Source organism: Oryx dammah, unplaced genomic scaffold, assembly GCF_014754425.2.
Source record: "Oryx dammah isolate SB20612 unplaced genomic scaffold, SCBI_Odam_1.1 HiC_scaffold_18, whole genome shotgun sequence".
Classification (NCBI taxonomy): domain Eukaryota; kingdom Metazoa; phylum Chordata; class Mammalia; order Artiodactyla; family Bovidae; genus Oryx; species Oryx dammah.
The window spans coordinates 39,557,735-39,570,328 of record NW_024070202.1 but is presented as its reverse complement, the minus strand read 5'-3'; positions in this window follow the sequence as shown (position 1 = coordinate 39,570,328).

The following is a 12,594-nucleotide window of genomic DNA, read 5'->3' as shown; positions in this document are numbered from 1 at the left end:
TCCGGAGTAAACTGACAGAACTAAATAGCTCTACAAAAATACTCTGAATTTAATCTTAAATTTCTTTCACTTAATGTTTATCAAAAGTTCATTATTGAACAGTGGCTGATAAATTTGCATCAGAATCCCTTTTCTAAGTCAGTCACTGGACTAATCTAGAATCTGGATGACCAGAGAATAGGCTGCATGTTCAGTCACTTAATATTTAATTAATAATTAAATATAATTAATTAAACTTATACTGAGTTTATACCTTTCTCAGTTCAGTCACTCAGTCGATCTGACCGTTTGCGACCCCCAGGACTGCAGCACGCCAGGCTTCCCTGTCCATCACCAACTCTTGGAGATTGCTCAAACTCATGTCCATCAAGTCGGTGATGCCATCCAACCATCTCATCCTCTGTCATCCCTTTCTTTTCCTGCCTTCAATCTTTCCCAGCATCATGGTCTTTCCCAATTAGTCTGTTCTTTACATTAGGTGGCCAAAGTATTGGAGCTTCAGCTTCAGCACCAGTCCTTCCAATGACTATTCTGAACTGATTTCCTTTAGGATGGACTGGTTGGATCTCCTTGCAGTCCAAGGTACTCTCAAGAGTCTTCTCCAACACCACAGTTCAAAAGCATCAATTCTTCAGTCACTTCAGTTGTGTACAATTCTTTGCAATCCTATGAACTATAGCCCACCAGGCTCCTCTGTCCATGGGGTTCTCCAGGAAAGAATATTGGGCAGGTTGCCATGCCCTCCTCCAGGGGATCTTTGACACAGTGCTCTAACCTGTGTCTCCTGCATCTTCTGCATTGCAGGTGGATTCTTTACCAGTGGCCACCAACCAGGGAAGTCCAGAGAATAGTCTATCAGGATTATATTGGGTGCATTTTCCTCTTGGAAAAGATTCCTCTGAAATGATTTTTTTAAAACTTTCCTTTACCCTTTTCAGTTCTTCTGGATGGTCTAAGAGTCAAATTGACATGAGACAGGTTCAGTTCAGTTTAGTCGCTCAGTCGTGTCCGATTCTTTGCAACCCCATGAATCGCAGCACTCCAGGCCTCCCTGTCCATCACCAACTCCCGGAGTTCACTCAGATTCACGTCCATTGAGTCAGTGATGCCATCCAGCCATCTCATCCTCTGTCGTCCCCTTCTCCTCCTGCCCCCAATCCCTCCCAGCATCAGAGTCTTTTCCAATGAGTCAACTCTTCGCATGAGGTGGCCAAAGTACTGGAGTTTCAGCTTTAGCATCATTCCTTCCAAAGAAATCCCAGGGCTGATCTCCTTCAGAATGGACTGGTTGGATCTCCTTGCAGTCCAAGGGACTCTCAAGAGTCTTCTCCAACACCACAGTTCATAACCATCAATTCTTCGGCACTCAGCCTTCTTCACAGTCCAACTCTCACATTCATACATGACTACTGGAAAAACCATAGCCTTGACTAGATGGACCTTAGTCGGCAAAGTAATGTCTCTGCTTTTGAATATGCTATCTAAGTTGGTCATAACTTTCCTTCCAAGGAGTAAGCGTCTTTGAATTTCATGGCTGCAATCACTATCTGCAGAGATTTTGGAGCCCCCAAAATAAAGTCTGACACTGTTTCCACTGTTTCCCCATCTATTTCCCACGAAGTGATGGCACCGGATGCCATGATCTTCGTTTTCTGAATGTTGAGCTTTAATCCAGCTTTTTCACTCTCCTCTTTTACTTTCATCAAGAGGCTTTTTAGTTCCTCTTCACTTTCTGCCATAAGGGTGGTGTCATCTGCATATCTGAGGTGATTGATATTTCTCCCAGCAATCTTGATTCCAGCTTGTGTTTCTTCCAGCGTAGCGTTTCTCATGATGTACTCTGCATATAAGTTAAATAAGCAGGGTGACAATATACAGCCTTCACGCACTCCTTTTCCTATTTGGAACCAGTCTATTGTTCCATGTCCAGTTCTAACTTTTGCTTCCTGACCTGCATACAGATTTCTCAAGAGGCAGGTTAGGTGGTCTGGTATTCCCATCTCTTTCAGAATTTTCCACAGTTTATTGTGATCCACACAGTCAAAGGCTTTGGCATAGTCAATAAAGCAGAAATAGATGTTTTTCTGGAACTCTCTTGCTTTTCCCATGATCCAGCAGATGTTGGCAATTTGATCTCTGGTTCCTCTGCCTTTTCTAAAACCAGCTTGAACATCAGGGAGTTCACGGCTCACGTATTGCTGAAGTCTGGCTTGGAGAATTTTGAGCATTACTTTACTAGTGTGTGAGATGAGTGCAATTGTGCGGTAGTTTGAGCATTCTTTGGCATTGCCTTTCTTTGGGATTGGAATGAAAACTGACCTTTTCCAGTCCTGTGGCCACTCTGAGTTTTCCAAATTTGCTGGCATATTGAGTGTAGCACTTTCACAGCATCATCTTTCAGGATTTGAGAGAGCTCAACTGGGATTCCATCACCTCCACTAGCTTTGTTTGTAGTGATGCTTTCTAAGGCCCACTTGACTTCACATTCCAGGATGTCTGGCTCTAGATGAGTGATCACACCATCGTGATTATCTGGGTCATGAGGATCTTTTTTGTACAGTTCTTCCGTGTATTCTTGCCACCTCTTCTTAATATCTTCTACTTCTGTTAGGTCCATACCATTTCTTTCCTTTATTGAGCCCATCTTTGCATGAAACAAGAGAAAATCACATTTACCTTAATATGTAAGAGAATTCCACATACATGAGAGATTCAGGGACAGAAAGGTAAATGAAGTTTACATGGCATCCAAAGCTAAGGAATGGGAAAAGGACATGGGTCTTCCAAAGATAGGAAGGTCAGTCACAGGAATTTGAAGGACAGGTGTTTGGTAATAAGATATTTACCCTGCAATGTAGATGGGACCATTAATTTATCACCAGGTCCAGGAATAACTCTTTGTATGTAAAAAAAAAAAAAAAATCCCTAATTTACAGTCACCTAGGTAGTTAAGGAAGGGGCAGTAATTTCTCTTGAACCTCTAGATTGTCTTTGGCTCAAAATAATCCTCATGCAAAAGTGGACCACTTTAAGGAAGCTCTTTCTGAACCCCTACAGTTCCCTCTTCTGAAACTTCTGTGGAAGTTTCACATATAAAAAGCTGAATGGTGACTATGGGGTCTTTCCTGGTGGTTCAGACAGTAAAGAATCTACCTGCAGTATGGGAGCCCTGTGTTTGATTCCTGGGTTGGGAAATTCCCCTGGAGAACAAAATGGCTACCACTCCACTATTGTGGCCTGGCAATTCCTGGAGACCCTGAAGAGGAGAATGGATAAGTAGAGTCCTCTTTTTCATTAAAATAGTCTCTTAGTTCTGAAAGCAAGTCAGTTTAGTAAAATAGTTGTATCTCATTTCAGTAAGTAGTGATGCAGGCCTACAAAGCTAGGCCTCTAGTGCAGGTAATCAGGTATTTAATAAAAGGTATTTCTATGAAAACCACAGTTAGTGATTACAGTAAACTATAATCCCAGTTTTTGAGTTCTGAAGCTACCCAGTCAATAAGAATTGTAGATGACAGTCTCAAAGCATTCTCAGGCTGAGCAAAAGCAGGCAATGACAATTTATAGGTTTTCCCAGGTTGTGGTTTGAATGTCTTTGGTGATCTTTCTGATCAGCCCATATAAACAGGTATGAAGATTGTCCAGACATAAGGTTATTTCTCTGAAACTTATATCAAGTTATCCAACTTCAGTTTTCATAGCTTCAGAAAAGGGACAGCTTTAGTTCTCCATCAGTGATTCTGAATAAGAAGGGTAAGAGAAAAACTGGGAACATTAGTCTGGAGAGTCATAGCCAGATATTGAAGGAAACTAGAATTCAAGATCTTATCCAGTTTACAAATAGAAAGTTTAAAAGACAATGGACAGCTCTAGAATCTAATATTCACAAATCTGAATTACTGAAGTTAATTTACCTAATTCCACAGATATGTATTATTGAAGTTAATTTTTTCTCTATAAAATGACCCTTTTTTCTATCAAAGATAGCCAAATTAAGATTAAGACTGTTTGCTAAATAAGTCTGGTTTTAATAAATTTGTCCTGATTATTTACAAAGGTGTAACAAGAATAGGAACTGATTATATAAGCTTTAAAAAATTTGCTCTGCTGGAAATTTTCCTAAGGAATCTCTCATTAAATATTTAAAAGCTTCTCAAAGCCAGGAAAGCTAAGCCAAAAACTTGCTATCAAACTTCACCTGTAATACTTATACATTGGGTTGACCAGAAAGTTTGTTCAGGTTTTTCTGTAATATCTTACAAAAATATTTGGGTGAATTCCTCTCTTTTTGAGATCATCAAAATATCTTGAGGTTCCAGCACCTGCCAGGAAATGACTTTTGTTACTCACATGGTAAGGCTGCTGAGAACCCTATAAGCAAAGTACCAGGCTCTCTCCTTGAGGGGCTTGATTGGCTCCATAAAGTGAGTCTTAGTTTCTTAAAGCTGACTGGTCATGTCGGATTTTATGCATATTCCTAATATGACATTCCAGCTAAGACCTTAGTATTAAACCAGTGTTTCTAATTTTGTCCTATTATAAAGAGAACAGATTCTTATTGAGCTTAAGCAAATAACTATATAGCCATCATAATAACAACACTAAGAGTTTCCAAATTCTAAACAGATCAGGTAAAGAGAAAAAGATAAGTATTTCAATACTGCTTATAAAGGTATAAGGGCTTCCCAGGTGGTACTAGTGGTAAAGAACCCACCTGCTAATGCAGGAGATGTAAGAGACCGGGGTTCAATCCCTGGGTGGGGAAGATGCCCTGGAGAAGGGCATGGCAACCCACTCCAGTGTTCTTGCCTGGAGAATCCCATGGACAGAGGAGCCTGGCAGGCTACAGTCGATGGAGTCAAAAAGAGTTGGACACCACTGAAGTGATTTAGAACGTATGCACATAATGGTATAATTTACCAAATTACTGTAAGTTATGTGTAGCTTAGGGAAAACAACCTCATATCTGGAAAACAAAAGATTTTTAAAATATTAATATTGGATTGTTGAGCTTTAAGCCAACCTTTTCACTCTCCTCTTTCACTTTCATCAAGAGGCTTTTTAGTTCCTCTTCACTTTCTGCCATAAGGGTGGTGTCATCACTTCATGGGAAATAGATGGGGAAACAGTGGAAACAGTGTCAGACTTTATTTTTTTGGCCTCCAAAATCACTGCAGATGGTGACTGCAGTCATGAAATTAAAAGACACTTACTCCTTGGAAGGAAAGTTATGACCAACCTAGAAAGCATACTCAAAAGCAGAGACATTACTTTGCCGACAAAGGTCCATCTAGTCAAGGCTATGGTTTTTCCAGTGATCATGGATGTGAGAGTTGGACTGTGAAGAAAGCTGAATGCCGAAGAATTGATGCTTTTGAACTGTGGCGTTGGAGAAGACTCTTGAGGGTCCCTTGGACTGCAAGGAGATCCAACTAGTCCGTCCTAAAGGAGATCAGTCCTGGGTGTTCATTGGAAGTACTGATACTGAAGCTGAAACTCCAATACTTAGGCCACCTCATGCGAAGAGTTGACTCATTGGAAAAGACTCTGATGCTGGGAGGGATTGGGGGCAGGAGGAGAAGGGGACGACAGAGGATGAGATGGCTGGATGGCATCACCGACTCGATGGACATGAGTTTGAGTGAACTCCAGGAATTGGTGATGGACAGGGAGGCCTGGTGTGCTGTGATTCATGGGATAGCAAAGAGTTGGACACGACTGAGTGACTGAACTGAACTGAATATTGGATTGTATGGTGTTAGGGAAAAACCCAAATGAACTTTTTGTCTAATCCAATATTTTAGATGAAGTCAAAAAGTATAATCATGTTCATTAGTTCATTCAGTTCCATATAATTAATTCTTATTTGCTTGAGTCCAGTTTTTCCATTAATTCTGTTGACCTTGTCTGATTATTGAAAATGATAGAGGACAGTGATAATTCCAAGTTTACAAGACAGCAGAACAATGCTTCAACCCATCAGGAAAACATACATACAATTAACAAGAAGATTTTAATAACCTATACTAAGTGAAAGTTGAATGAGGTTCAGCTGCAAGTGTTCAAAGGACCCAGAGAAAGGAGGTCTGAGGCCTTTGATGACATAAATATTTTTCCAGGGTTATGGCCTTGATAGGTCAGAGATTGCTGGTAGACAGTTTTCATAATTTTATAGAAATCTTTCCAGCGATGTCTACTTACAGTTTTGGTTAGGTGGCATTTGTGGTAAAAAACAAAACAAAACAAAACAAAACCATCTGCCAATGCAGGAGATACAAGAGACCTGGGTTCAATCCCTAGGTTGGGAAGATCCCCTGGAGAAGGGAACGGCAACCCACTCCAGTATTCTTGCCTGGAGCATCCCATGAACAGATGAGTTTGGTGTGCTACAGTCCATGGGGTCGCAAAGAGTTGGACATGACTAAAGCAACTTGTCATGCACACATTTACAATTTGAGTTTCTTAAATGCTTCCCTAGTGGCTCAGTGGTAAAGAATCCACCTGAAATGCAGGAGATACAAGAGTCATGGTTTCGATACCTGTGTGGGAAAGACCATCTGGAGGAAGAAATGGCAACTTACTCCAGTGTTCTTGCCTGGAGAATCCCATGGACAGAGGAGCCTGGCAGGCTACAGTCCATGGGGTCGCAAAGAGTTGGACACGACTGAGCGACTGAACACAGGTATACAAATGCACTATGGCTGATGAAGGAATGCCAAAAAATGAGGTTCACCGGGAAGCTAAGCAGGTCAGTGGCCTTCTAGGAATGCCTATAATACTGTTTAGTTTATAGCTATTATTTACCCATCATAATGACAGTTTACGGTGAACGATGTCAGATTCGTGATCTCCGAAGAAGATTTAGCTTTGGGATCAGGGACCAGGCTTGATCACTCAAGAGCTTTTGTGTAGCAGAGTTTTATTAAAGTAAGAAAAGGGACAGAGAAAGCTTCCGATAGAGACATCAGGAAGGGAATGGAGAGTGCCCCAGACCCACTCCCACAACAAACATCTGAAATTAACGAGATTAGAATGAACAATAGTAAGATCTCCCCAGACCCCATCCCATAATATACATTTTAAAATGACAGGATTAGTCAGAAGGTTCTTGTTAAGGAGAAACATGTCCTGGAGCAAGATACATTGTTATGGTGACTAAGACAAAGCATGCCGACTAAGGTCCGTCTAGTCAAGGCTATGGTTTTTCCATTGGTCATGGATGGATGTGAGAGTTGGACTGTGAAGGAGGCTGAGCACCAAGGAATTGATGCTTTTGAACTGTGGTGTTGGAGAAGACTCTTGGGAGTCCCTTGGACTGCAAGGAGATCCAACCAGTCCATTCTGAAGGAGATCAACCCTGGGATTTCTTTGGAAGGAATGATGCTAAAGCTGAAACTGCAGTACTTTGGCCACCTCATGTGAAGAGTTGACTCATTGGAAAAGACTTTGATGCTGGGAGGGATTGGGGGCAGGAAGAGAAGGGGACGACAGAGGATGAGATGGCTAGATGGCATCACTCACTCGATGAATGCGAGTCTGAGTGAACTCTGGGAGTTGGTGATGGACAGGGAGGCCTGGCGTGCTGCGATTCATGGGGTCACAAAGAGTTGGACACGACTGAGCAACTAAACTGAACTGAACTGAAGACAAAGCAACGTAGGAAAGAATGTTTGTCCTTTTCTCCTTGAGAGCCCCAGACCCCTTTCCCCTTCTTAAGGCCTCCGGACCCCTTTCTCCTCCTCAGGAACCCTGGACTTCCTATCAACCTCTATGCTGCTGCTGCTGCTAAGTCGCTTCAGTCGTGTCCGACTCTGTGCGACCCCATAGACGGAAGCTCACCAGGCTCCCCCGTCCCTGGAATTCTCAGGTAAGAACACTGGAGTGGGTTGCCATTTCCTTCTCCCATGCATGAAAGTGAAAAGTGAAAGTGAAGTCGCTCAGTAGTGTCTGACTCTTCGTGACCCCGTGGACTGCAGCCCAGCAGGCTCCTCCGCCCATGGGATTATCCAAGCAAGAGTACTGGAGTGGGGTGCCATTGCCTTCTCTGATCAACCTCTCTAGAAATTGACTATCTCAGTAATTTCTCTGATTCAGGAGCAGACTGATGCCCGGTTACAAAAATATCAGGTTGACCAAAGTCTGAGAGTGAGGGGTCAACTTGTTTTTTTGCAGAAGTGGAATGGACTTCATGCACATGTGACACAATCTGTACAGATTCTGCTGCTACTGCCTTTACATGCAAGTCATCTAGTGTATTTTACTGCTACACAGATTCAATCCTTCTTAGGGTTTGTCCCAATTTTGATGATAGATAACATTTTATGTCAGGACACATCAAACTTCCAAGAATTTCACACAATTTCTGAAACACTTGATAACATATACCCATACAGACACAATTAAGAAACTGTAACATTATTTTTTTTTAATTTTACTGGGATATAATTTACAATGTTGTGTTAGTTTCAGGTGTATAACAGTCTGTACATATAGCCTCTCTTCTTTAGCTTCTTATCCCATATATGTCATTACAGAGTATTGAGTTCCCTGTGCTATGGAGTAGGTCCTTAGTTATGTGCATGTGTCAATCCCATTCTTCCAATTGGTCCTTCCCTCTCTTAGCCCTGGTAGCCATAAGTTTGTTTTTTATATTAATTCTTTCTATTTTGTAGATAAGTTCATTTGTAGCCTTTTTTTTTAGGCTATACATGATATCATATGATATTTGTCTTTCTCTGACTTACTTCTCTCAATATAAGAATCTCTAGGGTCATCCATCTTGCTGCATAACATTATTTCTTATTCGAAAATATTTCCCATGTAACTAAACATATCTAATATATCTAATTAATATAATACCTATCTTTTTATAAGGAAAGATAACACAATTTTTAAGATATGTCAAAGACTTCCTGAAGTATCTCATATCTCAAAGTTAGTTCTAAATCAAAAAGACTTCATTTACAATTTGATTTTGGGAAGTTTGTCAAAAATATCCAAAAGGTTTTAAAACACTTTGTCAGATAGGATCATAGGTCACTGTGAAACAATGCTTAGTTAGCCATTTAACCAAAATGACAGTTAAAGGCAAATATAGAAGTTTATATGGTTCTGAGCATGACTTAGCTCTTTTAATATAGAGCAGACTAGATTTACTTAAGTATTCAAAGACAACACAGAACATAAGTGTTTGTTTTCAGAAGACAAAATATATATTTTTTCTAGTTGGATTACTTAATACTAAAGAAAAACCTTTCGTAATCTTCTATTATCAAGAGCAGACCAGTAGGTAAAAATAAAGCAACTTTGTTTTCTAACAGAGAGGAAACCAAATTCCAATTTTGTGCCAGTTTACTCTTGATATTAAAACTAATTTGCTTGGTTAAATTCATTCCAGTATTATCCAGTCCTTACAACACACAAAATTTATTTTCAAAGACTTCTTTTTCATAAATGTTGTTTTACTAAAACACCCATCTTACTTTCTTGCATACAGAGGTGCCCCCCTCTTTTTTTACCCTTAGAAAGTTATAGTTTCTAGTTAAAATCAAGAACTAGGCAATTATGAATTGCATTTTACATTATAGCATTCTGTAGATTAGCAAAAAATCATTTTTCTAATTTCTAAAAACACATGCATGCTCATAGAAAACTTCTCAGTGTGGCACCAAACATGTTTACTAATAATTCTGAATATCTTTAGTTTCTCTGTAAAAAAGAAGCCTATGTTCAATAATTAACTGTTTCAGTATCTCGTTTGGGAATGATCTAAATATTCAATGAATTTCATTTAATTAATCATTAACTTAATTTAGCAAAACTCTAATGGTGAAAATGACCAGAGATTCAGGAAACTCTTTTAAGTAAATAGCTCAGAAAACAATTAGGCTTCCTTGGTGACTCAGCAGTAAATAATCTGCCTGCAGAGCAGCAGACATGGGTTCAATCCCTGGGTGGTTCAGCTGTTAAGTCATATCCAACTTTTTCAACCCCATGAACTGTAGCCCATCAGGCTCTTCTGACCATGTAATTTTCCAGGCAAGAATACTGGAATTATGAAAGTTCACTGAAGAAGGAAATAGCAACCCACACCCAGTATTCTTGCCTAGTAAATCTCATGGACAGAGGAGTCTGGGGGATTACAGTCCATGGAGTCACAAAAGAGAACATGACTTAGTGACTAAACAACATAAAACGATTATTCCTAAAAAGTTCACCTAAAAACTGTAATCAGTTCAGTTCAGTTCAGTTGCTTAGTCGTGTCTGACTCTTTGCAACCCCATGAACAGCAGCACACCAGGCCTCCCTGTCCATCACCAATTCCCAAGTCCACCCAAACCCATGTCCATTGAGTCAGTGATGCCATCCAAACATCTCATCATCTGTCGTCCCCTTCTCCTCCTGTGCTCCATCTTTCCCAGCATCAGGGTCTTTTCAAATGAGTCAGGTCTTTGCATCAGGTGGCCGAAGTATTGGAGTTTCATCTTCAACATCAGTCCTTCCAATGAACACCCAGGACTGATCTCCTTTAGGATGGACTGGTTGGATCTCCTTGCAGTCCAAGGGACTCTCAAGAGTCTTCTCCAACACCACAGTTCAAAACCATCAATTCTTGGGCACTCAGCTTTCTTTATAGTCCAACTCTCACATCCATACATGACTACTGGAAAAACCATAGCCTTGACTAGATGGACCTTTGTTGACAAAGTAATGTCTCTGCTTTTAATATGCTGTCTAGGTTGGTCATAACTTTCCTTCCAAGGAGATGCGTCTTTTAATTTCATGGCTGCAATCACCATTTGCAGTGATTTTGGAGCCCAAAAACAGAAAGTCAGCCACTGTTTCCACTGTTTCCCTATCTATTTCCCATGAAGTGATGGGACCAGATGCCATGATCTTCGTTTTCTGAATGTTGAGCTTTAAGCCAACTATTTCACTCTTTTCTTTAACTTGCATCAGAAGCTCTTTACTTCCTCTTCACTTTCTGCCATAAGGGTGGTGTCATCTGCATATCTGAGGTTATTGATATTTCTCCTGGCAATCTTGATTCTGGGAGAAAGCTTGTGATACTGACATTTATTTTATTCATATGTTCTTGACAACTATGCTAAAATTACCTACCAAAAAAAGTCTTTGTTAGGCTTTAGACATCTTCGGTCATCATCCTAAATTATTTTTCGGGCTGACAATTTTTGTTACAGAGCCTATTTGACTTTAAGTAAACCTAGGTAGAATAAAAGTTTTATACTTAATGGTGACAAGTCTAATGACATTTGATTTATGTAAACCAACAACCTTAAATTGTCTTTTATTTACTGAAGGTTAATCCTAAAACATACAAACCTGAAAAACATGTGAGTCAAATTTTATTATATTTTGAGAGTATATATATATGAAAGTCACTCAGTTGTGTCTGACTCTTTGTGACCCCATGGACTATAAAGTCCATGGAATTCTCCAGGCCAGAATACTGGAGAGGTAGCCTTTCCATTCTCCAGGGGATCTTCCCAACCCAGGGATCAAACCTCAGTCTCCCATACTACAGGCGGATTCTTTACCAGCTGAGCCACAAGAGAAGCCCATATGTGTGTGTATATATATACATACATATATATACACACATACTCGATTTATATAGGGCTTGTTTGTGAAAACAATTAAATAGAACTCTTTTACAAAATAATTTTATCAATACCATCAAGAGGTATTAAAAAAACCCACATATTTACAAGACATGTATATATAGACACACATGAACATACAGACAAATAAAGGCAGAGGTCTTATAATTTTTTTGTTTAAAATTTTTCCTTGAGCTAGATTTTTTGGTAAGGGTGCTTCTATAGCAGTTCATATATTAAAAAGACCCCTTGCTCTGTTTGTTTGTTTTTCAATCTTAGTAATTGAAGATGGTCTAGATCAGTGTTCCTGGAGAGGTTAGAAGCCTTTTGAGATAAAAGGGGGAGGTCTGAGGGTTAATGAAAAGGAATGGGTAGAATTTGAACTACCTCTTGAGCTACATTTCTGGTTTTGCAAATATTTGTAAGATATAGTTTAAATGGCATCATGGATTGATCCACCTGTCCAACTACATTATCCTCAATTTGCTTTTTTATATCATGGAGGTTTCCTAGATGCAAACCATAATGTTTTTATGTTCTGCTCAGGTTAATATTTTTGTTTCCTTTAATGTCCAATTAAAATTGCTTGAAGAATAGATGTGCATGTCTTCTGTTTTATGTACTAGGTAGGGGAGACATTCCCCAGTGAAATACAATATCCATCCCCATAATAGAATCAGATACCAGAAATGCAACCTTTTATATAAAGACTGTTCAAATATACCAACTCTCCTATAAACTTTTTGGCTTAATTCTATCAACTCTTACATTTCTAACTGTAGCCCCCATTAGGACTTCAAAAATAACTTTTGGTTGTGCAGTATTGTTCAGGAGAAAGTATTCACAGTCAGATATACATATCTATCCCATAAAACATTCAGGTAAAATTGACATAATTTTGTCAACACTTACATTTCTATCATATATCCTTTCAACCTAATTTTAGCCTGAATCAGCTTCACCAATGAGTTTT